At 40.2% G+C, this 22,771-nt stretch overlaps 1 long non-coding RNA gene across 1 annotated transcript in view; it reads left to right on the top strand.

Annotated features, from left to right (window-relative positions):
• LOC107974716 (uncharacterized) overlaps positions 1-22,771 on the top strand; it is a 319,154-nt gene that overhangs the window by 107,643 nt on the left and 188,740 nt on the right. The window lies entirely within an intron of this gene.

Genomic DNA, 22,771 nt, shown 5'->3' with positions numbered 1-22,771 from the left:
GGGAGGCAGAGCTTGCAGTGAGCCGAGATTGTGCTGCTGCACTCCAGTCTGGAAGGCAGAGTGAGACTCCATCTCAAAAAAGAAAGAAAGAAAGACAGAGAGAGAGAGAGAGGGAGACAGAAAGAGAGAAAGAGAAAAGAAAGAAAGAAAAAGAGAGAAAGAAAGAAAGAAAGAAAAAGAAAGAAAGAAAGAAAGAAAGAGAGAGAGAAATGGCAAAAACCACAATTACTTTTGCACCAACCTAAAACATTTTCAGGGGAAGGGATACAATTCAGTCCCTAGAATAAACCCAATGTTTAGAGCCACTGCTGTGGCAACATGGATGCAGCTGGAAACCATTATCCTAAGCAAACTAATGAAGATACAGAAAAGCAAATAGCACATGTTCTCACTTACCAGTGGGAGCTGAACATTGGGTATACATAGACATAAAGATAGGAACAACAGACACTGAGGAATATAAGAACAGGAAGGGAGAGAAGGGGGTAAGAGCTGAAAAACCATCTATTGGGTACTGTGCTCACTGCCTGGGTGACGAGATCATTTACACCTCAACCCTCAGTGACATACAATATACCCATGCAACAAACGTGCCCTTGTACCCCCTGAAACTAAAATAAAAGTTGGAAAAAATAAAAATATAAATATGAAAATGTAGACCGACTCACCAAATGGTGAATGCTAAAGATAGAATAGGCCTTAAGATTAGAAGTTCTTGCTTTTCATTTTATGGATTAAAAAAAGGCCTAAAGGCCAACAGCTTTTCACAGCAGAATGATGATTAGCACACTTACCTGTCACAATCCGGGAGGGCAGAACATTCCAGATCTTCTTCATTGTTCATCCTGAGAGCTGAAAACAGTGATGGATGCTGTATCAGTATAGGTCATCAAATGAATGAATGACTGAATCCAGTGTTATTTTCCCTATAGTACCCTTCCTCATGTCATCAGAAGAGATTATTTTCAAGTTGTGAGAGTGATAATGCAATGAGGATTCTGAAAAAATAAACTCTTCTCGTGAGTGGCAGGATGGGCTTAGTGGAAGGTAGGAGGTATTTCTTCTTGGGAACTCTATTTCGTTTTCTTAGAGATGTGTTCCTCTGTAAAGATAGACAAGAAAAGTTCCCTTGATCAGAACCACCAGAAGGGAATTTTTGCTCTTCTCCCCAAATTTCTCAGTCCATGTCTGCCATCTCGTGCCTCTGGCTTGATAAACAATGTGTAACCATATATCTAACTAAACAATAATATAACGTGCATGGCTTTGTCCAGGGCCTGGGGAAGGCTCCTAATCCTATCTTCTCTGTTACTGAGGTGGGGGAACAATTTGTAGCTAAGCTACTGAACATGCCTAATAGGTGAAGAAATGAATTTCCAGTAGTCCCTGCCACTAATCATTTTGAGGCAGCTGAGGATGGAGATTAGGAGCGACTGGGGAACGGGATATAGAATAAGAGCTCCTTGCCACACAGTGGCTTGTATCACTATACTTACACCTGAAAATGGTGAACTTACTATTCTTACCAGTTTGATTCAGAAGGGACGGGTTCTCCAGTCTTTTCTTTTTAATATAATAAATTGAATTTCTTTCTTTTTTTTTATTATACTTTAAGTTCTAGGGTACATGTGCACAACGTGGAGGTTTGTTACATACGTATACATGTGCCATGTTGGTGTGCTGCAACCATTAACTCGTCATTTACATTAGGTATATCTCCTAATGCTATCCCTCCCCCCTCCCCCAACCCCACAACAGGCCCCATTGTGTGATGTTTCCTTCCTGTGTCCAAGTGGTCTCATTGTTCAATTCCCACCTATGAGCGAGAAGGTGCGGTGTTTGGTTTTTTGTCCTTGCGATAGTTTGCTGAGAATGATGGTTTCCAGCTTCATCCATGTCCCTACAAAGGACATGAACTCATCATTTTTTATGGCTGCATAGTATTCCATGGTGTATATGTGCCACATTTTCTTAATCCAGTCTATCATTGATGGACATTTGGGTTGCTTCCATGTCTTTGCTATTGTGAATAGTGTCACAATAAACATACGTGTGCATGTGTCTTTATAGCAGCATGATTTATAAACCTTTGGGTATATACCCAGTAATGGGATGGCTGGGTCAAATGGTATTTCTAGTTCTAGATCCTTAAGGAATTGCCACACTGACTTGTACAATGGTTGAACTAGTTTACATTCCCACCAACAGTGGAAAATTGTTCCTGTTTCTCCACATCCACTCCAGCATCTGTTGTTTCCTGACTTTTTAATGATCATTCTAACTGGTGTGAGATGGTATCTCATTGTGGTTTTGATTTGCATTTCTCTGATGGCCATTGCTGATGAGCATTTGTTCATGTGTCTTTTGGCTGCATCAATGTCTTCTTTTGAGAAGCATCTGCTCATATCCTTCGCCCACTTGCTGATGGGGTTGTTTTTTTCTTGTAAATTTGTTTGAGGTCTTTGTAGATTCTGAATATTAGCCCTTTGTCAGATGAGCAGATTGCAAAAATTTTCTCCCATTCTGTAGGTTGCCTGTTCACTCTGATGGTAGTTTCTTTTGCTGTGCAGAAGCTCTTTAGTTTAATTAGATCCCATTTGTCAATTTTGGCTTTTGTTGCCATTGCTTTTGGTGTTTAGACATGAAGTCTTTGCCCATGCCTATGTCCTGAATGGTATTACCTAGGTTTTCTTCTAGGGTTTTTATGGTTTTAGGTCTAACATTTAAGTCTTTAATCCATCTTGAATTAATTTTTGTATAAGGTGTAAGGAAGGGATCCAGTTTCAGCTTTCTACATATGGCTAGCCAATTTTCCCAGCACCATTTATTAAATAGGGAATCCTTTCCCCATTGCTTGTTTTTGTCAGGTTTGTCAAAGATCAGATGGTTGTAAATGTGTGATAATATTTCTGAGGGCTCTGTTCTGTTCCATTGGTCTATATCTTTGTTTCGGTACCAGTACCATGCTGTTTTGGTTACTGTAGCCTTGTAGTATAGTTTGAAGTCAGGTAGCGTGATGCCTCCAGCTTTGTTCTTTTGGCTTAGGATTGACTTGGCAATGCGGGCTCTTTTTTGGTTCCATATGAACTTTAAAGTAGTGTTTGCCAATTCTGTGAAGAAAGTCATTGGTAGCTTGATGGGGATGGCATTGAATCTATAAATTACCTTGGGAATTATGACCATTTTCATGATATTGATTCTTCCTATCCATGAGCATGGAAGGTTCTTCCATTTGTTTGTGTCCTCTTTTATTTCGTTGAGAAGTGGTTTGTAGTTATCCTTGAGAAGGTCCTTCACATCCCTTGTAAGTTGGATTCCTAGGTATTTTATTCTCTTTGAAGCAATTGTGAATGGGAATTCACTCATGATTTGACTCTCTGTTTGTCTGTTATTGGTGTATAAGAATGCTCGTGATTTTTACACATTGATTTTGTATCCTAAGACTTTGCTGAAGTTACTTATCAGCTTAAGGAGATTTTGGGCTGAGACAGTGGGGTTTTCTAGATATACAATCATGTCATCTGCAAACAGGGACAATTTGACTTCCTCTTTTCCTAATTGAGTACCCTTTATTTCTTTCTCCTGCCTGATTGCCCTGGCCAGAACTTCCAACACTATGTTGAATAGGAGTGGAGAGAGAGGGAATCCCTGTCTTGTGCCAGTTTTCAAAGGAATGCTTCCAGTTTTTACCCATTCAGTATGATATTGGCTGTGGGTTAGTCATAAATAGCTCTTATCATTTTGAGATACGTCCCATCAATACCTAATTTATTGAGAGCTTTTAGCATGAAGGGTTGTTGAATTTTGTCAAAGGCCTTTTCTGCAGCTACTGAGATAATCATGTGGTTTTTGTCTTTGGTTCTGTTTATATGCTGGGTTACGTTTATTGATTTTCATATGTTGAACCAGCCTTGCATCCCAGGGATGAAGCCCACTTGATCATGGTGGATAAGCTTTTTGACTTGTTGCTGGATTCGGTTTGCCAGTATTTTATTGAGGATTTTTGCATCAGTGTTCATCAGGGATATTGGTCTAAAATTCTCTTTTTTTGTTGTGTCTCTGCCTGGCTTAGGTATCAGGATGATGCTGGTCTCAAAAAATTAGTTAGGGAGGATTCCCTCTTTTTCTATTGATTGTAATAGTTTCAGAAGGAATGGTAGCAGCTCCTCCTTGTACCTCTGATAGAATTCGGCTGTGAATCCATCTGGTCCTGGACTTTTTTTGGTTGGTAGGCTATTAATTATTGCCTCAATTTCAGAGCCTGTTATTGGTCTATTCAGAGATTCAACTTCTTCCTGGTTTAGTCTTAGGAGGGTGTATGTGTCAAGGAATTTATCCATTTCTTCTAGATTTTCTAGTTTATTTACATAGAGGTGTTTATAGTATTCTCTGATGGTAGTTTGTATTTCTGTGGGATCAGTTGGTGATACCCCCTTTATCTTTTTTTACTGCATCTATTTGATTCATCTCTCTTTTCTTCTTTATTAGTCTTGCTAGTGGTCTATCAATTTTGTTGACCTTTTCAAAAAAACAGCTCCTGGATTCATTGATTTTTTGAAGGGTTTTTTGTGTCTCTATCTCCTTCAGTTCTGCTCTGATCTTAGTTATTTCTTGCCTTCTGCTAGCTTTTGAATGTGTTTGCTCTTGCTTCTCTAGTTCTTTTAATTGTGATGTTAGGGTGTCAATTTTAGATCTTTCCTGCTTTCTCTTGTGGGCACTTAGTGCAATAAATTTCCCTCTACACACTGCTTTGAATGTGGCCCAGAGAATCTGGTATGTTGTGTCTTTGTTCTCGTTGGTTTCAAAGAACATCTTTATTTCTGCCTTCATTTTGTTATGTACCCAGTAGTCATTCAGGAGCAGGTTTTTCAGTTTCCATGTAGTTGAGCGGTTTTGAGTGAGTTTCTTAATCCTGAGTTCTAGTTTGATTGCACTGTGGTCTGAGAGATAGTTTGTTATAATTTCTATTCTTTTACATTTGCTGAGGAGTGCTTTACTTCCAAGTATGTGGTCAATTTTGGAATAAGTGTGATGTGGTGCTGACAAGAATGTATATTCTGTTGATTTGGGTGGGGAGAGTTCTGTAGATGTCCATTAGGTCCGCTTGGTGCAGAGCTGAGTTCAATTCCTGGGTATCCTTGTTGAATTTCTGTCGCTTTGATCTGTCTAATGTTGACAGTAGGGTGTTAAAGTCTCCCATGATTACTGTGTTGGAGTCTAAGTCTCCTTGTATGTCTGTAAGGACTTGCTTTATGGATCTGGGTGCTCCTGTATTGGGTGCATATATATTTAGGATAGTGAGCTCTTCTTGTTGAATTGATCCTTTACCAGTATGTGATGGCCTTCTTTGTCTCTTTTGATCTTTGTTGGTTTAAAGTCTCTTTTATCAGAGGCTAGGATTGCAACCCCTGCCTTTTTTAGTTTCCATTTTCTTGGTAGATCTTCCTCCATCCCTTTATTTTGAGCCTATGTGTGTCTCTGCACGTGAGATGGGTCTCCTGAATACCGCACACTGATGGGTCCTCACTCTTTATCCCATTTGCCAATCTGTGTCTTTTATTGGAGGATTTAGCCCATTTACATTTAAGGTTAATATTGTTAGGTATGAATTTGATCCTGTCATTATGATGTTAGCTGGTTATTTTGCTTGTTAGTTGATGTGGTTTCTTCCTAGCATCCATGGTCTTTACAATTTGGCATGTTTTTGCTGTGGCTGGTACTGGTTGTTCCTTTCCATGTTTAGTGCTTCCTTCAGGAGCTCTTTTAGGGCAGGCCTGGTGGTGACTAAATCTCTCAGCATTTGCTTGTCTGTAAAGGATTTTATTTCTCCTTTACTTATGAAGCTTAGTTTGGCTGGATATGAAATTCTGGGTTGAAAACTCTTTTCTTTAAGAATGTTGAATATTGGCCCCCACTCTCTTCTGGCTTGCAGAGTTTCTGCCGAGAGATCAGCTGTTAGTTTGATGGGCTTCCCTTTGTGGGTAACCCGACCTTTCTCTCTGGCTGCCCTTAACATTTTTTCCTTCATTTCAACTTTGGTGAATCTGACAATTATGTGTCTTGGAATTGCTCTTCTCGAGGAGTATCTTTGTGGCGTTCTCTGTATTTCCTGAATTTGAATGTTGGCCTGCCTTGCTAGGTTTGGGAAGTTCTCTTGGATAATATCCTGCAGAGTGTTTTCCAACTTGGTTCCATTCTCCCTGTCACTTTCAGGTACACCAATCAGACGTAAATTTGGTCTTTTCACATAGTCTTATATTTCTTGGAGGCTTTGTTCGTTTCTTTTTACTCTTTTTTCTCTAAACTTCTCTTCTCACTTCATTTCATTCATCTGATCTTCCATCACTGAAACCCTGTCTTCCAGTTGATCGAATCAGCTACTGAGGATTGTGCATTCGTCACATAGTTCTCATGCCATGGTTTTCAGCTCCATCAGGTCATTTAAGGACTTCTCTATATTGGTTGTTCTAGTTAGCCATTCATCTAATCTTTTTTCAATGTTTTTAACTTCTTTGCCATGGGTTCAAACTTCCTCCTTTAGCTCGGAGAAGTTTGATCATCTGAAGGCTTCTTCTCTCAACTCGTCAAAGTCATTCTCCATCCAGCTTTATTCCGTTGCTGGCGAGGAGCTGCGTTCCTTTGCAGGGGGAGAGGCACTCTGATTTTTAGAATTTTCAGCTTTTCTGCTCTTTTTTTTACCCATCCTTGTGGTTTTATCTACCTTTGGTCTTTGATAATGATGACGTATAAATGGGGTTTTGGTGTTGATGTCCTTTCTGTTTGTTAGTTTTCCTTCTAACAGTCAGGACCCTCAGCTGCAGTCTGTTTGAGTTTGCTAGAGGTCCACTCCAGACCCTGTTTGCCTGGGTATCAGCAGCGGAGGCTGCAGAGCAGCAAAAATTGCTGAACAGCAAATGTTGCTGCCTAATTGTTCCTCTGGAAGTTTCGTCTCAGAGTGGTACCTGGCCATGTGAAGTGTCAGTCTGCCCCTACTTGGGGGTGCCTCCCAGTTAGGCTACTCAGGTGTCAGAGACCCAGTTGAGGAGGCAGTCTGTCTCTTCTCAGATCTCAAACTCCATGCTGGGAGAACGACTACTCTATTCAAAGCTGTCAGACAGGGACATTTAAGTCTGCAGAGGTTTCTGCTGCCTTTTGTTCAGCTATGCCCTGCCCCCAGAGGTGGAGTCTACAGAGGCAGGCAGGCCTCTTTGAGCTGCTGTGGTCTCCAACCAGTTTGAGCTTCCCAGCCGCTTTGTTTACCTACTCAAGCCTGAGCAATGGCAGGCACTCCTCCCCCAGCCTCGCTGCCACCTTGCAGTTTGATCTCAGACTGCTGTGCTAGCAATGACCGAGGCTCTGTGGGCGTAGGACCCTCTGAGCCAGGTGCATGATATAATCTCCTGGTGTGCCATTTGCTAAGACCATTGGAAAAGCGCAGTATTTGGATGGGAGTGACCCGATTTTCTAGGTGCCACCTGTTACAGCTTTGCTTGGCTAGGAAAGGGAATTCCCTGACCCCTTGCACTTCCCGGGTGAGGCGAAGCCTTGCCCTGCTTCAGCTCATGCTCAGTGCACTGCACCCACTGTCCTGCACCCACTGTCCGACGAGCCCGAGTGAGATGAACCCAGTACCTCAGTTGGAAATGCAGAAATCACCCGTCTTCTGCGTCGCTTATGCTGGGAGCTGTAGACTGGAGCTGTTCCTATTTGGCCATCCTGGAACCACCCCGGTTTCCCCAATCTTGTAATTTAGGTCTTCCCATCTCTATCCCACTGAATTTCACCAAGAACATGGAGACTAACCATACTCACACAAGGACATCTGTCTTGGCCTGGTGGCCACAGTTAACATCCAGGGCATGTAACAGGCAGGTGGCCTTGGGGCTCTGAGGAGGTTGTAAGAACTCACTTTGTGGCAGTATGTGCCTTCCTCTTGCCCCTTCATGTGCAATTTTAAATGTCAGAAGCAGCAATAATTTACTGTCAACAAACATCCCACACAGCTTTTGAACATAAGAAATAGATTACAGAGTTTTACAAAAGCAGAGATGTGTCAGCTGTAAATCTCAGCTACCACAGCATATGTACCAGAGTCGAGGATTTTGCAAGACACATGGCTACCTTTCTGAGAAGTTAGTGAATGGCTGTAACCAGGCACTGTGACCTTGCTGCATCAAGACCACAGCAGAGTGAGGGAGCTTTTCCTAGAGGGTTTAAAGCCCTTTTCATTTTTAATAAACCACACCTCAGTTTTCATCCCAGTGTCCCGCACACACACATTTTCCTTTGTCCTGTATGAACTTACCCCTTGGAGGCTTGAGGCCCTCTGGGATATGGGAGCAGCTTCCTTACTCGGGTGCCTCCCATCCATCTCTCTAACTTAGTGGTTCCCAACCAAGGGTAATTTTGCACCTGCCTTCCCCAGAAGGTACTTGGTAATGTCTGGAGACTTTTTGGTGGTCACAGCTGGAGGTTTGCTACTGGCATTAAGAGGGCAGAGATCAAGGATGCTGCTAAACACCCTGCACAGGACAGCCCCACAACAAAGAATTGTCTGGCCCAATGCATTAATAGTGCCAAGCTTATGGAACTGTGCCATCAGCAAGGACAGCCTCTTAGTCCACTGTTCATGGTCTATAATTCCATTCTGTTCTCCTCCACATCTGCTGTTTTGGAAGAGGAGTTCCCCTCCCTCATTATCCACCTTCTTGAACAACCACTTTCTGCCTCCAGAGCTTTGCTCCCTCCAACATTTCCCTTTCTCTTACATCCTGTATCATTCCTCCTCCAAGTCCTTGTTTTTTCTTTGTCTGTACATACGAACAAGGTTTTCCTAACTTAGAAACCCACAAAATTGATGTTAAGTTACTGGTGATTTTAAAAACCTTCTCTGAACCCTTTGAATACACCCTCTTTCTTTTCAACTGGAAAATTCCTCCTGTTAGTGGAAGTGTCATTGTTCCCTCTGTCCCTCCCCTCCCACCCACCCATTTTTTGTGCTGCTGCTTCTCCCTCGATCTCTTAAGTGGCCTTAGCTTAGACTTCAGGCTTCTTGAGACATTCAGTATGGTTGACCACTTGCTCTTTCATAAAGCTCTCCCCTTCCTTGGCTGCTATGTGTGCATTCAACTACTCTAAAGCCGTTCTGCTGTCTCTCTTTAATAATCATTAACTGACAATACAATGATAACATTTAGAAGGTTTTTTTTTTAACGAAGTTTTCTTGCCACATGGTGTTGATAACACAACTCCTAGCATCTGATGTGTGAATAGTGAATTGGCAATAGATTTCGGGTATCACTAAAAATCTCTTTGAACATCTTTACAAATCACAAACTGCCATCCATCCTGCCTTTGAGCTTCAATTTCTACAACAAAATGCTGAGGTGAAAGTTGACTGTGGCAGCCTCTCTGTCTTTGACAGCTCCACTCCTTCCTCCCATGTGGTTGGCACAGACTACACTGCCCCTGAGTTTTCGTTCACTAGCGTAGCTCCAATTTTTACTTTTATATTTTTGCTTAACCTGTATCTATATACCCAACCATGTCTTTTCTCTTAGGATCATAGAACACATCTATATTCTCCTCTGAACTTACCGGTTTGATAAAGAAGGGAGGGATTCTCCCTTGAAATTATCTCATCTGAGTAAACATTTGGTGTGAACTTTGGATTGTCACTGGCCTTTACAGCAGGGGTGGCCAGAGAGGTCTGCCCATTTGATCGATTCCTGCTGAGGTATGACTGCCAGGCTTTATGGAGTGCTCTTCAATCCCTCCAGGTGTTTTTCATTTTCAAAGATCTTCGGAAGCATCTTCCCTTCCTTTCTGACCCTTTGCTATTTGACAGTTTCTCTCAGAACTTCTGCATCTCCTTGCAGACTCCGTAGACTACATCTTGGGCTCCTTGGCACCTCTTGCAAGGTGTGGTGGACTGAAATATTCTTGCACCGTCTTTCTTTCTGCTGTCTTCTCCAGTGCTGTCACTGCTGTACTATGTTTGTGTTGGTGTTTGTGTGGACAGGCTGAGGTTTCTCTGAAGGGTCACAGTTTACTCTTCACTGGGACTAGAAAGGCAGTTCAGTGTCTTTCAGTGTCACTCTTCTAATGTTTCTAAAGCTTCCTTTCTGTCTACCTCCCTGTTGTATGCCCCTCTCTTCAAGTTTCCAGCACAGAAGGGAGATGGGGAGGTTGAAATCTAGGCATCTTACTTCATTCTTGATTTTACTCTCTTCCCCACCCCCAACATCACTCAGATTAGAAAAAGTGAGCTTCAGGGTTTTCTTTCTTTGTGTTTGTGCCTAACCTGGCATGGAGTAAGTGCAATAACCTTCACAGCCACCCTGGAAGTTGGGTTGATCCAGGCTATTCTAGCCCTTGGTGATTGAATACTTTCTTTTATGAATGCCTATAACACTTTGGGTCCATAGTACTCAAAGATAATACATCATTGTATTGTTAATTATATCATTATATCCACATCCTACCTCTAAACTTAGTCGCAAGAACTTTAAAGGTTGTAGCCTCTGTCTATAGTGTCATGGAAAGATATTTGGTCTTCGTCCTTAGTTTCTAGCATAGAGCTCCTAAAGTGCTTGGAATTTCCTGAGTGGTAAGAGTGTCTCTTGTTCTAATGAAGTGACTCTTGGTAGGCCCCTAGGTAGTTTCAGGATGAAGACTGGTTGCCAGAAAGACCAAGATGTGATTAGAGGGTTGGGACTTTCAGACCCACCTGCAATCGCCCAGAAGGGGAGAGGAGCTGGAGACTGAGTTAATTGCCCATAGCTAATGATTTAATTGGTCATACCTAGGTAATGAAGTCCCTATAAAAAGTCCTAAATGCTGGGGGTTCAGGAGCTTTCAGGTTGGTGAACACATCGATGTGCTAGAGGGTTGCATACCCGGAAAGAGCATGGAAGCTCCACCTACAGCTCCCCACCCCCTATAACTTGTCCTATGCATCTCCTCCATTTGGCTATTCCTGTATTGTATCCTTTTTCATAAACTGGTAGGTGTAAGTAAAATATGTTCCTGAGTTCTGTGATCCTTTCTAGTAAATTATTGAACCTGAGGAGGGGGTCATGGAAACGCCTGATTTATAGCTGGGTGGTCAGGGGTTCAAGAGACCTGGAACTTGATGCTGGCATCTGAAATGGGGGAGGGAAGTCATGTGGGACTGAGCCAGTAACCTGGTAACCTGTGGTGTCTGCACCGACTCTAGGTAGGTAGTGTCAGAATGGGATAGAATTTTTGAATACCCGGTTTGTGCCTGGAGAATCAGAGAATCGGTTCCTCTGAGGAAAAAAACAACCAAAACCAAAACCAAAAGATCTCTCTCATTTGGTATTAAGAGGGCAGGAAGGTTGTGAGTAAAAACAGCTCACTGTCATATAGATTTTACATTCCCAAGGCCTAGGAGTATGCCATGCCTTTCAGTAGTTTGAATAGACTCTCTGCTAGTGTGAGAGAACATGCTTTGAATCACTGAGGGCAAGTTAGGGGAAGAACATCGTAGTCATTTTGAGTTGAAACTGAAGAAAAGAATCAGAAACTACTGGTCAAACATTCTTCCCACATGGCATTCTTTCCCCCATGTTACTGAAGCCTCCTGCATTTCAAGTCAACATGCCTACCTATCTCAATTCCTCAGTAAATGGAGACCATGGAGCCTCAGATCATCATAGTATTCTCAGGTTCATTTGGCTTATGCAGACCATAGATGAGAGACTGGACCTCGATTTTGGGGGTCTCTAAATGTGACGTAGAAGAGGGGAAAAGGGGAGGTAGTAGATGTCCTACTAAAGGGTAAGTAATGATCCCAAGCCATGATTATGAGTAAAACTCTATCTGATCTTTTCAGCCGGACCCACCGTCTTCTAGTAATTCACCAAAATGACGAACACAAAGGGAGAGAGGAGGCACGCAGTATATGTGCTCTAGGCCTTTTAGAAAACATGGAGTTGCTCCTTTGGGCATGTATATGTGAATCTATAAGAAAGATGATATTGCAGACATCAAAGGACTGGGTACTTTTTGAAAAGGAATGTCCCACAAGTGTTATTACGGCAGAACTGGAAGGGTCTACAGTGCTCCCCAGCATGCTGTTGGCATTGTTGTAAACAAGTTAAGGGCAAGATTCTTGCCCAGAGAATTAATGTGTGTATTGAACACATTAAGCACTCTAAGAGCTGAGATAACTTCTTGAAATGTGTGAAGGAAAATGAGCAGAAAAAGGAAGAAGCCAAAGAGAAAGGGACCTGGGTTCCACTGAAGGACCAGCCTGCTTCACCCAGAGAAGCACACTCTGTGAGAACCAATGGGAAGGAGCCTGAGCTGCTGGAACCTATTCCCTACGAATTCATGGCATAATCGGAGTTAAAAAAAAATAAAAGACCTCTGGACTGTGAAAATGTTACTCTTCATTGAGTAGAAGTGAAGTGTCCTCTCCCCCAAAGAAATATTTAAAGCAAATTTTAATTGTGTCCTAATTCATTATGTAATGTATTTACTATTCAAATGTAATATATTTCTTGCTGAAAGATGTGAGGTGTTTTACTGTGCAACAAATTACCCAATTGGTTAGAAAATGGCCAGATAGGCCGGGCCTGGTGGCTCACGCCTGTAATCCAGCACTTTGGGAGGCTGAGGCAGGTGGATCACAAAGTCAGGAGTTGGAGACCAGCCTGACCAACATGGTGAAACTCAGTCTCTACTAAAAATACAAAAATTAACCAGGTGTGGTGGTGCGTGCCTGTAATCCCACCTACTCAGGAGACTGAGGCAGGAGAATCGTTTGAACCCCGGAGGCGGAGGTTGCAGTGAGCCGAGATCATGCCACTGCACTCTAGCCTGGGACAGAGTGAGACTCCGTCTCAAAAAAAAAAAAAAAAAAAAAAAGGGGGGGGGGAAACGTCCAGATATTATTTGTGAAATATTTCTACTGGCTTGAAGATAGTCCCTCTAAATCATCATGGAAGAAATAAAATAATTTGCAAAAAAACTCAATCAGATATGGTAATTTACAATGAAACACATCATTTGAAGATGATTATTGCTGTACACCTATTTTATATCCCTAGTTTATGATAAAACCCTTTTTAAAAGTTGTCGGCTAGTGATGCATTCAGAAACCTACTCACTCCCTCCTCTCCAGGCTCCCAGTGCATTGCAGTGAAGACATAATACCCAGCATCTGATGTGTGTCTAATAAATTAGCAGTGAGCTGGATGTCACTTGAAATCTTCTCCCATGGGAACCAAGTGAGCCACAGATTATTTATCTCCACCATTCGTTTATCATTCATATACTTTGCTTCCATTTTCCAAAGAGTAAAATGTGGAGATAAATAGTCCTATCTGTTTACTGGGACACGGAAGACAAATATTCCCTCTTTTTTTCTCCTTGCTTCTACCACACAGCTATATGTTTCCATGAGGTCTCTCTAGCTAACTCAGCAGAAATTTCATGGATGAAAGGAAGGTAGGTAGATAAAGGTAACTGGATTTAGAATAAGTAATTGCATTTCACTTACTCCTCAGAGTCCCCCTCTGTCTATTGGATCCAAATGGAATATACACTATGAATTCATTAGCAACTCCACATGGTGGCCACCTGTTGCAGATACAGCAATTGGCTCACTCAACTCCATTCCAACCCCCATGTAACAGATTTTGCATCAGGCGGTGCTGTGGTTTCCAGAACAGCCGCTTCAGCATCATCTAAGCACTTGTTAGACACCTAAGTATTTCTTCAAATTCTTAGGCTCCACACCTATTGGATCAGAAATTCTAGGTGTGGGACTTAGCAATCTGTGTTTTAACAAACTCTCCAACACACCACAGTTGGAGAACTGCTGTCCATCTTTGTAGCTCAAAGTGTAATCTGCATCAGCATCGGCACTGCCTGAGAGCTTCTTAAAAATGTGTAATCTTGGGTCCTAACTTGCACCAACCGAAAAATGCAGATTCTGCATTTTTACAAAATACCAGGGTCATTCATGAATACAATAAATTTGGAGAAGCCATGCCTTGCATCTCTGGTTTAGCACTGGCTACACATGAGATTCACCTGCAGTGTTTTTTAAAAAGCAAATATACTGAATCCCCAGTGATTTCGATATGCTTGTTATGAGGTATAGCCTCAGTGTTTGGATTCTGAAAGCTCCCCAGGAAGTTCTAATTTACAGCAAAGTTTGAGAACTACTCACATGTCATGCTAAAGACCAGGAACTAAATATAATATTTTCCAGCTAACTTATGTCTTCCTTCAAGTATATGTATCTGAGCATGATTTGCAAAGCATACATGAAGAAGAGTATGACACCAGTCATGGTTTTTCTGAAGCAGCATTTCAGGGGTGCCAAGCTTCATCTCCAGCTTCACAGGCATCAAGAGGTGGGGCATTGGTTGTTCTGGGGTGGATCTCAGCAGAGGAGTGGGGGAACTAGAGCTTGCAGTTGGGAAAGAGGTTCAATGATTTCCTGAGTCCCTGATGACATGACAATGGAGATAGCACTTCTCCTGGTGGGCAGGTTCGGCTGTGTTTTTCTACAAGCCATCCATGCAGTGAGCCTAGAGCCCTCCTACCCATTTTGTTAGCATTTAATTTCTTTTAAATACTTTGCCTCTTAAAACAGCTAGAGTGATTTTGCTATCTGCACTGAACTCTGCCTGATCCATCTATGTAAAGTATAAATTCATGTCCATGCCTATCATTCATTGTTCACAAAGTGACTGAATTGAGCTGAATTAGTTATGAGCCCTTTTCATAAGCATTTGATTTGTATCATCAGAAACAAAAATTAGTCATAAGGAGACTACCATGCAATCAAAAGTTATGATCTTAGTTAAGAACAGCTTTTTGTCTAAATCTTATCCCCACCCTTTTCATCAGTACACATCTTCCCCAGGCTCAAGTGTTCAAGTCATATTTGTGATGATTATAAAATATTGTGTACTGATACTTGCCCTGTCCAAATCTTAAAAGGCCATCCCATTTAGAGACACATGGATGATTCCTTCACTGTCTGGTAAGAAACATCATAAAATGATATTTTCCCACTTATTTCGGGGGTTAAAAAGCCAAGCGTGATTTTTGCATATAATTTCACATATCTGCTTTTATATTCATGAAAGAAAGAGACCTAAATTTGGTAAAAAAAAAAAATTATTTTATTTTCAAATGATGCTTTTTGATTGCTAAACTCGTTTACATTAGTTGTCCAGTTTCTCAAGAGTCTTTTCTGTGCACGAACAGTAACAGGGCTTTTGGTGTCAGGAACTGATGGCACAGCCAGAGGGCAGATAGGAAGATGGAAAGCAGAGAAAAGGGAAGAGTAGTAGGGAGACTGAGGAGAAGGAAAGGCTCAGCAAGATCAAAGCTGCCACAGATTCCTTGCACATGGGAGACAGGCATTAGCTATGGGCACCCTACCCTGCATGTTAAATAAAGTTGCTCATTTTTCATTTTTCCTGGATGTCCCCTTCCACATTGGTGGTTGGCAGTTACAGAAGCATACCTGAAAGCTAAGTTTAGATGGAATCTCCTTCCTAGAGACTAGTGGCCACACTACACAGGATTTTCACATGGTCGCTATTATTTTAAAGGAGCAGAGTAGCAAGAGTGAATGGGCCACCCTTCACAAGACAATCCCAGGTGCTCACTGCCTTTCCCTAATTGGTCCCATTTACCAGCAAAGGAGGCAGGGGAGGTGGTTGAAGATAATTTCCAGGTAACGAGGCTCCCTTTCCCATTACGTTTGCTTCCTTTGAAAATAATCTCGAAGAGTAGCCCCCATCACACAACTTCACACCTGGATGGAGCTGCGGTAATGTACCCTTAGACTTGCCCTTACAAAGAAAGATCAAGGAGATAATTTGCAGCCTAAATTGGACTGAGATAAATGCAATCTTTTTGAAGCTGGGATTCTCCATGGATATATAAGCATCAATGATTATCTTTATGTACAATGAGTTGAAGCTAAACTGCACGTGGAGGTTGACATGTACTTATAGACACAGCTTTACTTCCACTCTTGTATAAGCATGAGTGCTTATCATATTGAATTTGTTGTTGGTTTTATGCATTTTTTTTCTTTACTCATTGTGAAGGTCTGTGGCTTTCCTTTTAACTTTGCAAAGCTTTGGTACAAAGGAAATTTTAGAACATGAAAACATTTTTCAAATAATTTCAAAATGAACTGTATCCCCAACTAATTTGATTTGTAGGAAGAAAAGAACAAAGGCTTGCTAACAGAGAGCTTTAAAATATAATATAATTATTTACACGTGCAAGCATGTTTAAGTGTGCTTTCTCAATGGAGGCACATCGTGCAATACTTTCATGCTCTAACTGTTGCCCATTAAAAAGATCCTGCACCATATGCAGGTGTGATTATACAGCCAACTGCCAATTCTGACTGGCTCAGGGATCCATTTAAAAATGTCCAGATGGATATGAATGTCGGACTTGGCAGTTAAATTGTAGAGTCCAATATATCCCTTTTAAGTTCTAAGGCAATGAAGAAAAATATCGATGTTTCCCTTCACTCCCAAATAGATTTCAAAAGAAGACTTTTGTCTTTAAAGTGGGATTATATTTCCTCATTTCTTTTGAATATCAAGATAAACTTTGTTGTGACTTTTATCACTTTTCTTCAGTCCAAATATGTTAACTAACGATCTCCATTGTTTCTGGTGGATAAGCAAAAAATTAGCAAGAAATTGGCTTTGGAGGTAACCTGGTGTCTTTAAACAAGTGTAAAGTGAAAGAGAAATAAAACGACCCCTGGGCAGCTCCCCAGAGCATGCCATCTACTCTCCAGAGACATGGTTTACAGGAGAAGGACATTTAAACAGAACAGAGGGACAAGTAGGCTCCTCCTGGATTCCTGTTTTGAATCACAAATATGCACATCTGCCACTCCCAAGAGAACAAGGCTCAGCAGCAACTTGCTATCATCAATGCATGGGAAAGTGCCATAAATATCACACTTAATATTTTCTTTTTCCCTGACTTAAAGTCCTCAGTGGTTTTCAGGAAACTCCAGGTTATTGATCGTCTTTTTATAAAATGTGTGTGGCAGATAGAATATAGATTTGCCTCATCAAATGTGTTGTACGGGGCTTCCTTCTTGAACACAGGAGCACCTGTGATACATCTCTAGAGCTTCACCCAGGGCAGGCTTCTACATAACATTGCTGCCTGATTGAAGGGAAGTAACTAATCCTGTCTGTCCCATGATAGACCCAGCATAGCATCTGTAGGTGCTTTAAGCATGGGGTGGAGATTGAAGAAAAGAGATGTGCTTTTAAAATGATCTGTAGGAATAAGATCAGGAAGACTCCAAAAATATCTGCTCTTGTCACTTCTATTCAACATTGTACTGGAGGTACTAGACAGTGTAACCAAAAATAAATAAATGAATAAATAGAAAAGACATTCAGATTGAAAAGGAAGAAGTAAAATTATCATTATTCACAGATGACACGCTCAACTGTCAAAAATTTGATAGAATTCACACACAAAAAAAGCTACTGGAACCAACAGATAAGTTTCTATACTAGCAATAAAAAATCAGAAATTGAAAGAAAATTTCCTTTAAAATGCCTAAAAATATAATGTACTTAGAGTTAAATCTCACAAAAAAATGAGGATGATCTGTATACTGAGAGAAATTAAAGAAGACCTTTATAAATGAAGAGTTACACCATATTTATGACAGTACTCAATATTGTTAGGATGTCAGGTTTTTGTTTTCCAAGTTGATCTAGAGAGTAAAGGCAATGTCAATCAAAGCCTCAGCAGTTAGCAAGCTGATTCTGAAGTTTATATGTAAATGCAAAAGACAAAATATAGCCAAAACAACTTTGACAAAAAGAACAAAGTTGGAGGACTAATATGATCTAATTTCAAGATTTATTTGTAAAGCTACAGTAATCAAAACACTGTGGTATTTGTATAAAGACTGACAAATAGCTCAATGAAACAGACTAGATAGCCCAGAAATGGACCCATGTATACATGGATAACTGATTTGTGACAAAGTGTAATGGTCGTTAGTGTAAAGAGAGAGTCTTTTCAACAAATAGCACTAGTCTTTTCAACAATTGTATATTCACATGTAAAAACAAACAAACTTCAATCAACAATTCACACTATATGTAAACATTAGCTCAAAAAGATTATAGACCTAAATATCGAACTATGAAATTGTAAAAGAAAACGTAAGTGAAAACCTTTGTGACTTGGGCTTAGGCAAAGATTTCTTAGCTAGTACACCAAAACACAACTGATAAAAGAATAACTTGTTAAGTTGGGTTTCATTGCAATTAAAAACTCATGCTTTTAGAAAATACTACCAAAAGATTGAAAAAATAAACCACAGCCTGGAAGAAAATATGTACAGAATTATATATCTGAAAAAGAAGTTACATGCAGAGTATTTAAAGAACTCATAAAACTCAATAATAAGAAAACCACCCCATACAACAATGGACAAAAGATCTGAAGGGACACTTCACCAAAGGAAATATATAAAGACAAATAAGTACATGAAATATATTCAACATCATTTGTCATTAAGAAAATGCAAATTAAAAACCCAAGGAGATGCCACTGTACACCTATTAGAATAACTAAAATGAAAATGACTGACCATATCAAGTGTTTGTGAAGGCTGTGAAGCAACTGGAATCCTCATATACTACTGGTGAGAATGTAAAATAGTACAGCAAATTTGGAAAAACAGTTGAACAGTTTCTTAAAAAATTAAACATATATGAACCATATGATATAGCTGCTCCCTTCCTGGGCATTTACTCAGGAGAAATGAAAGCTGTCCATGTAACAAAATTTTAGCCAGCTGTGGTGGCTCACGCCTGTAATCCCAACACTTTGGGAGGCCGAGGTGGATGGATCATGAGGTCAGATCGAGACCATCCTGGGCAACATGGTGAAACCCCATCTCAACTAAAAAAATACAAAAATTAGCTGGGCGTGGTGGAGTGTGCCTGTAGACCCAGCTACCCGGGAGGCTGAGGCAGGAGAATCGCTTCAACCCAGGAGGCAGAGGTTGCAGTGAGCCGAGATCGCACCACTGCACTCCAGCCTAGCAACAAAGCTAGACTCTGTCTCAAAACAAACAAACAAAAAATTTTTAGCAAATTGAGTTTAATAATTTAATTGGCCTTTATTAGTGATCCATTAATCGACCAGCATTCCATATATGAAAAAGAAAGGCACTCCGCTAAGCTGAACGTAGTAGGTGGGCTTTACAGGTAGAAAATAGCTTAAGAAAGCAGAAAAAAAGCAGATTGGCCATTTCAAAGTTACTTTCCTTATATGATTAAAGTAAAGAGGATTTCATTATCATGCCAGTTCCAGTAGATTGGGCTTCTGTCAGTTGCTGTGAATCTCCTGTTCAGTTTGACCTCATGGCACCTAGCATGAGTGACTCTATTCTGGTTTGGTCTGATCTGTTACACCTAGTGCAGGAGCTCAGCCCATAACAATGCCCCCCACCCCCCACCATCAGTTTTATTTAACAAGCCTAAGACCTACAGCGACTTGAACATGAATGATTATAGCCAAAAACTGGATATGACTCAAATGTCCACTTACAGGTGAATGAATAAACAGACTATGGTGTATCCATACAATGGAATATTACTCAGTAATGAAAAGGAATTAGACTACCTTATGAGCCACGATATGGATTAATCTCAAAATAATTATGCAAAATAAAAATTTTATGGTTTCATTTATATAAAATCTTAGAAAATGCAAACTAATCTGTATGGCAGATCAGTGGTTCCCTAGGCATGGGAGTGGGGAGGATTGCAAAGGTGGGATTACAAAGAGGCATGAATAAACTTCTGGTAGTGATGAATATGTTCATTATCTTGATTGTGGTGACAGTTCCAGGGAGGGATACATATGTTAAAACCTATTAACTTATTAAATATGTAAAGTTCAATGTACATCAGTTATGCTTTAATAAAGCTGTTTAATAAAAGACAATGGGGGAAAATCCCTTTCCTCTTTCAGTCTCTGTATACCTCTTTTTAACGTATGGTTAGGTGCTCTTACATTCCTTGTATAATAGTGGCTTCCTCTGTGAACTCTCATTTAAGTTTGTATGTGCTTCAAAGTGTTCCACCATTCTTCCACCATATCGTTTTAAGCCCCCTCCTTTTTGTTTTTGTGTTAAGGATATGAATTTATCCTCTCTATATTCATTTTGCCCCTGCTGACCCCTTCCAGAAGACAGTTGAATCTCTATGCCTTTATGTAAACATTGGAAGAATTGCCTTTTCACAGAGACATGACATTTTCCATGGGGATTTATGGGAAGAGACAAACTGAATCAGATCTTCCTCACAGTTGAGCATGCCAAGGACAAATCCTCCAGGTTTTCTCTTTCTTTTTCTTCATAGAATCTGTGGCTCCAGGGCCCTTGGGGGTGTGTCCTTTGTGAGCCACACTGTCTAGTAATTACATAGAAGTACAGCCTCAGGCAGGTGTAGCTGAGCGCCCCCACTCCAAGGGGGAGCTTCTCCACTTCCAACACATCTATTGTGACACTGGCTACAGAGAAATTCCTCTTATATTCTTTTTTTTTTTTTTTTTTTTTACAACATTTCTCTTTTTAGCTCTGTGTTATGCTATGATTAAACCGGGCATGAAGTGTAGCACAATTACTTCAAAGGCAATTCCAGTTGACTGGGTCTTTTCTCATTTATTAAAATATGAAGCATGTTGGACCTTCAAACTTTTCCTTTGATATCTGTATCCCTAAGGTGTTATTGGAGCCTTGATTCTCTGTATTTCACATGCGGAGAGCAAAGGGTGTTCTGGTAGGAAACAATCCCTAAATATTTCCAGAACTTGAGTAGCCTCAGTCTTTTGTTCTGCCAGTTTATTGTGGAAATGTTCAGAGAGAGGTTCTTCCCAAGGAAAAAAAAAATCACTTACTATAAAAATCTCAATCTGAGCCCCTTTGGAATATTGTTTCACCTAGTGAAAAGTTTACCCTGATTTTATCTGTTTGTTTCCTCAAGTAAAAACAGCTCAATGACTGTTATTGGCTAAACAATGAAGGAAATAAAAATGGCATTTGCCTGTTGGGTAACTTTGAGCAAATTAATTGAGTCCCTGTGCCTGGACTTGCTCATCTTTCAATTGAGGAAGAATGGTTTCTTAAAAACTTGTTTCATGTTGAAGAAATTTGTACTCCATATCTGAGTTTTCACCTGTCTAGGCTTCTATGGTGGCAAAATAGATAGCAAAGCTTCTAGATATAAAACATTTTCAAAACAAATGCCTTCTAGTAATAAAATATTAATGTAATTTATATAATATTTGATTGATACAGAATAAAGCATGTAACGTATGTGTTTGTCAAAAGCATAGCAAGAAATGCATGCCTGTGAACATACCACCAACAGTCAAAATTACATATGTGCTCCTCAATTCCATCCTCTTACATATCCCACTGCTTAAATTTCTTGCTTTTTTCCCCAGTAATCTTACTACACATGTACATATTGCTAAATGACATCTCACTTAACTTTCCCTATTTGGGGGCTTAAGAAAAAAATTAATCATTCTAAGTATTGTCATCTGCAACTTGCTTATTTTTTTCTAAGATTCCCCCATAATGTTGTCTGTATCTATAGTTAATTCATTCTTACTGCTATTTAATATTTTTACATGCATAGTTCATTTTCTATCTATTCTCTAGTTGGTGGAGATCTCAGTTTGCTTTTTTCTATTACAAAAGAACAGCTGTGAATGTTTTGGTGCATGACTTCCATTGCCCCTGTGCAAGAATTTTTCTCCTAATAGTGGAAGTCCTAGGTTATAGAGTACGTATTAGAATATATATAGGCATACCTTTAGAGAATAATGCCAAATTATTTTTTAAAGAGATTGTACAATAAATTTTTCACAAAGCTTGTGTAGTGTTGGTCCTACTATATCAATGCAATATTTCTACTGTATTCCACAAGCGGAGCATGTGGAAATGGTGCTTGTTTGATAGAAACTTCTCTTCATCTGGCTTCTATTTGTCTACCTACAGTAGAAGTCAAACAGCTCTAATCTTGAACTTAGGGATCTAATCGTGATCAGGGATGAGGCTGGCAAGGCACATCTCCATTTCCTCAGCCTTGGAATCCCTGAACTACCTTTCAGCTCCAGGTGCCTTCCCACTCTTAGCCCCTTTGAACGTGAAATTGGTTAGTCACCCTGTTCTGGATAGCTTTCTGTCTATATTTTCCCTGTAGCTGTAAGTAGTGTAGGACCACATGTCCCATCTATTTGGCTTCTAGAATGAGATGCTACCTGCATACATTCCTTAGCAAAGCTTTATTCTTCCTGCCCTTTGCCTCTTTCCTTTTTGCTTAAACTTTTTCTTTCTTTTAGTAAATGTGAACATATGTTAGGTTTTCAGATTGGGGGGGTAATATTTAAATTAATATTTAATTTTAATTAATTTAATGTAATAATTATAATTAAGACTTAATGTAATATTTATTTTATACAGTAATCCATAATCACATTTTTGATGAGTCATAAGCAAAGACCTCTTGAATGCTTACTTTACTTATTGCCAGGTACTGAGCTGAGTGCTCTGGCTACAAAGATAAATACAGTGTAGTGATGAGTGGGCAGAAAATCATCAGATGCCTCCACATGGTGTGATGATTTCTATGTGGAAATTACAGACACACAGGATGTGAGGAAATATGTGCAAGAAAGTAATGGACTCTGG

This window comes from Pan troglodytes, chromosome 4 (genome assembly GCF_028858775.2).
Source record: "Pan troglodytes isolate AG18354 chromosome 4, NHGRI_mPanTro3-v2.0_pri, whole genome shotgun sequence".
NCBI lineage: Eukaryota > Metazoa > Chordata > Mammalia > Primates > Hominidae > Pan > Pan troglodytes.
Note: the sequence above shows the minus strand (reverse complement) of the source record. Positions and strands in the feature narration are given on the sequence as shown.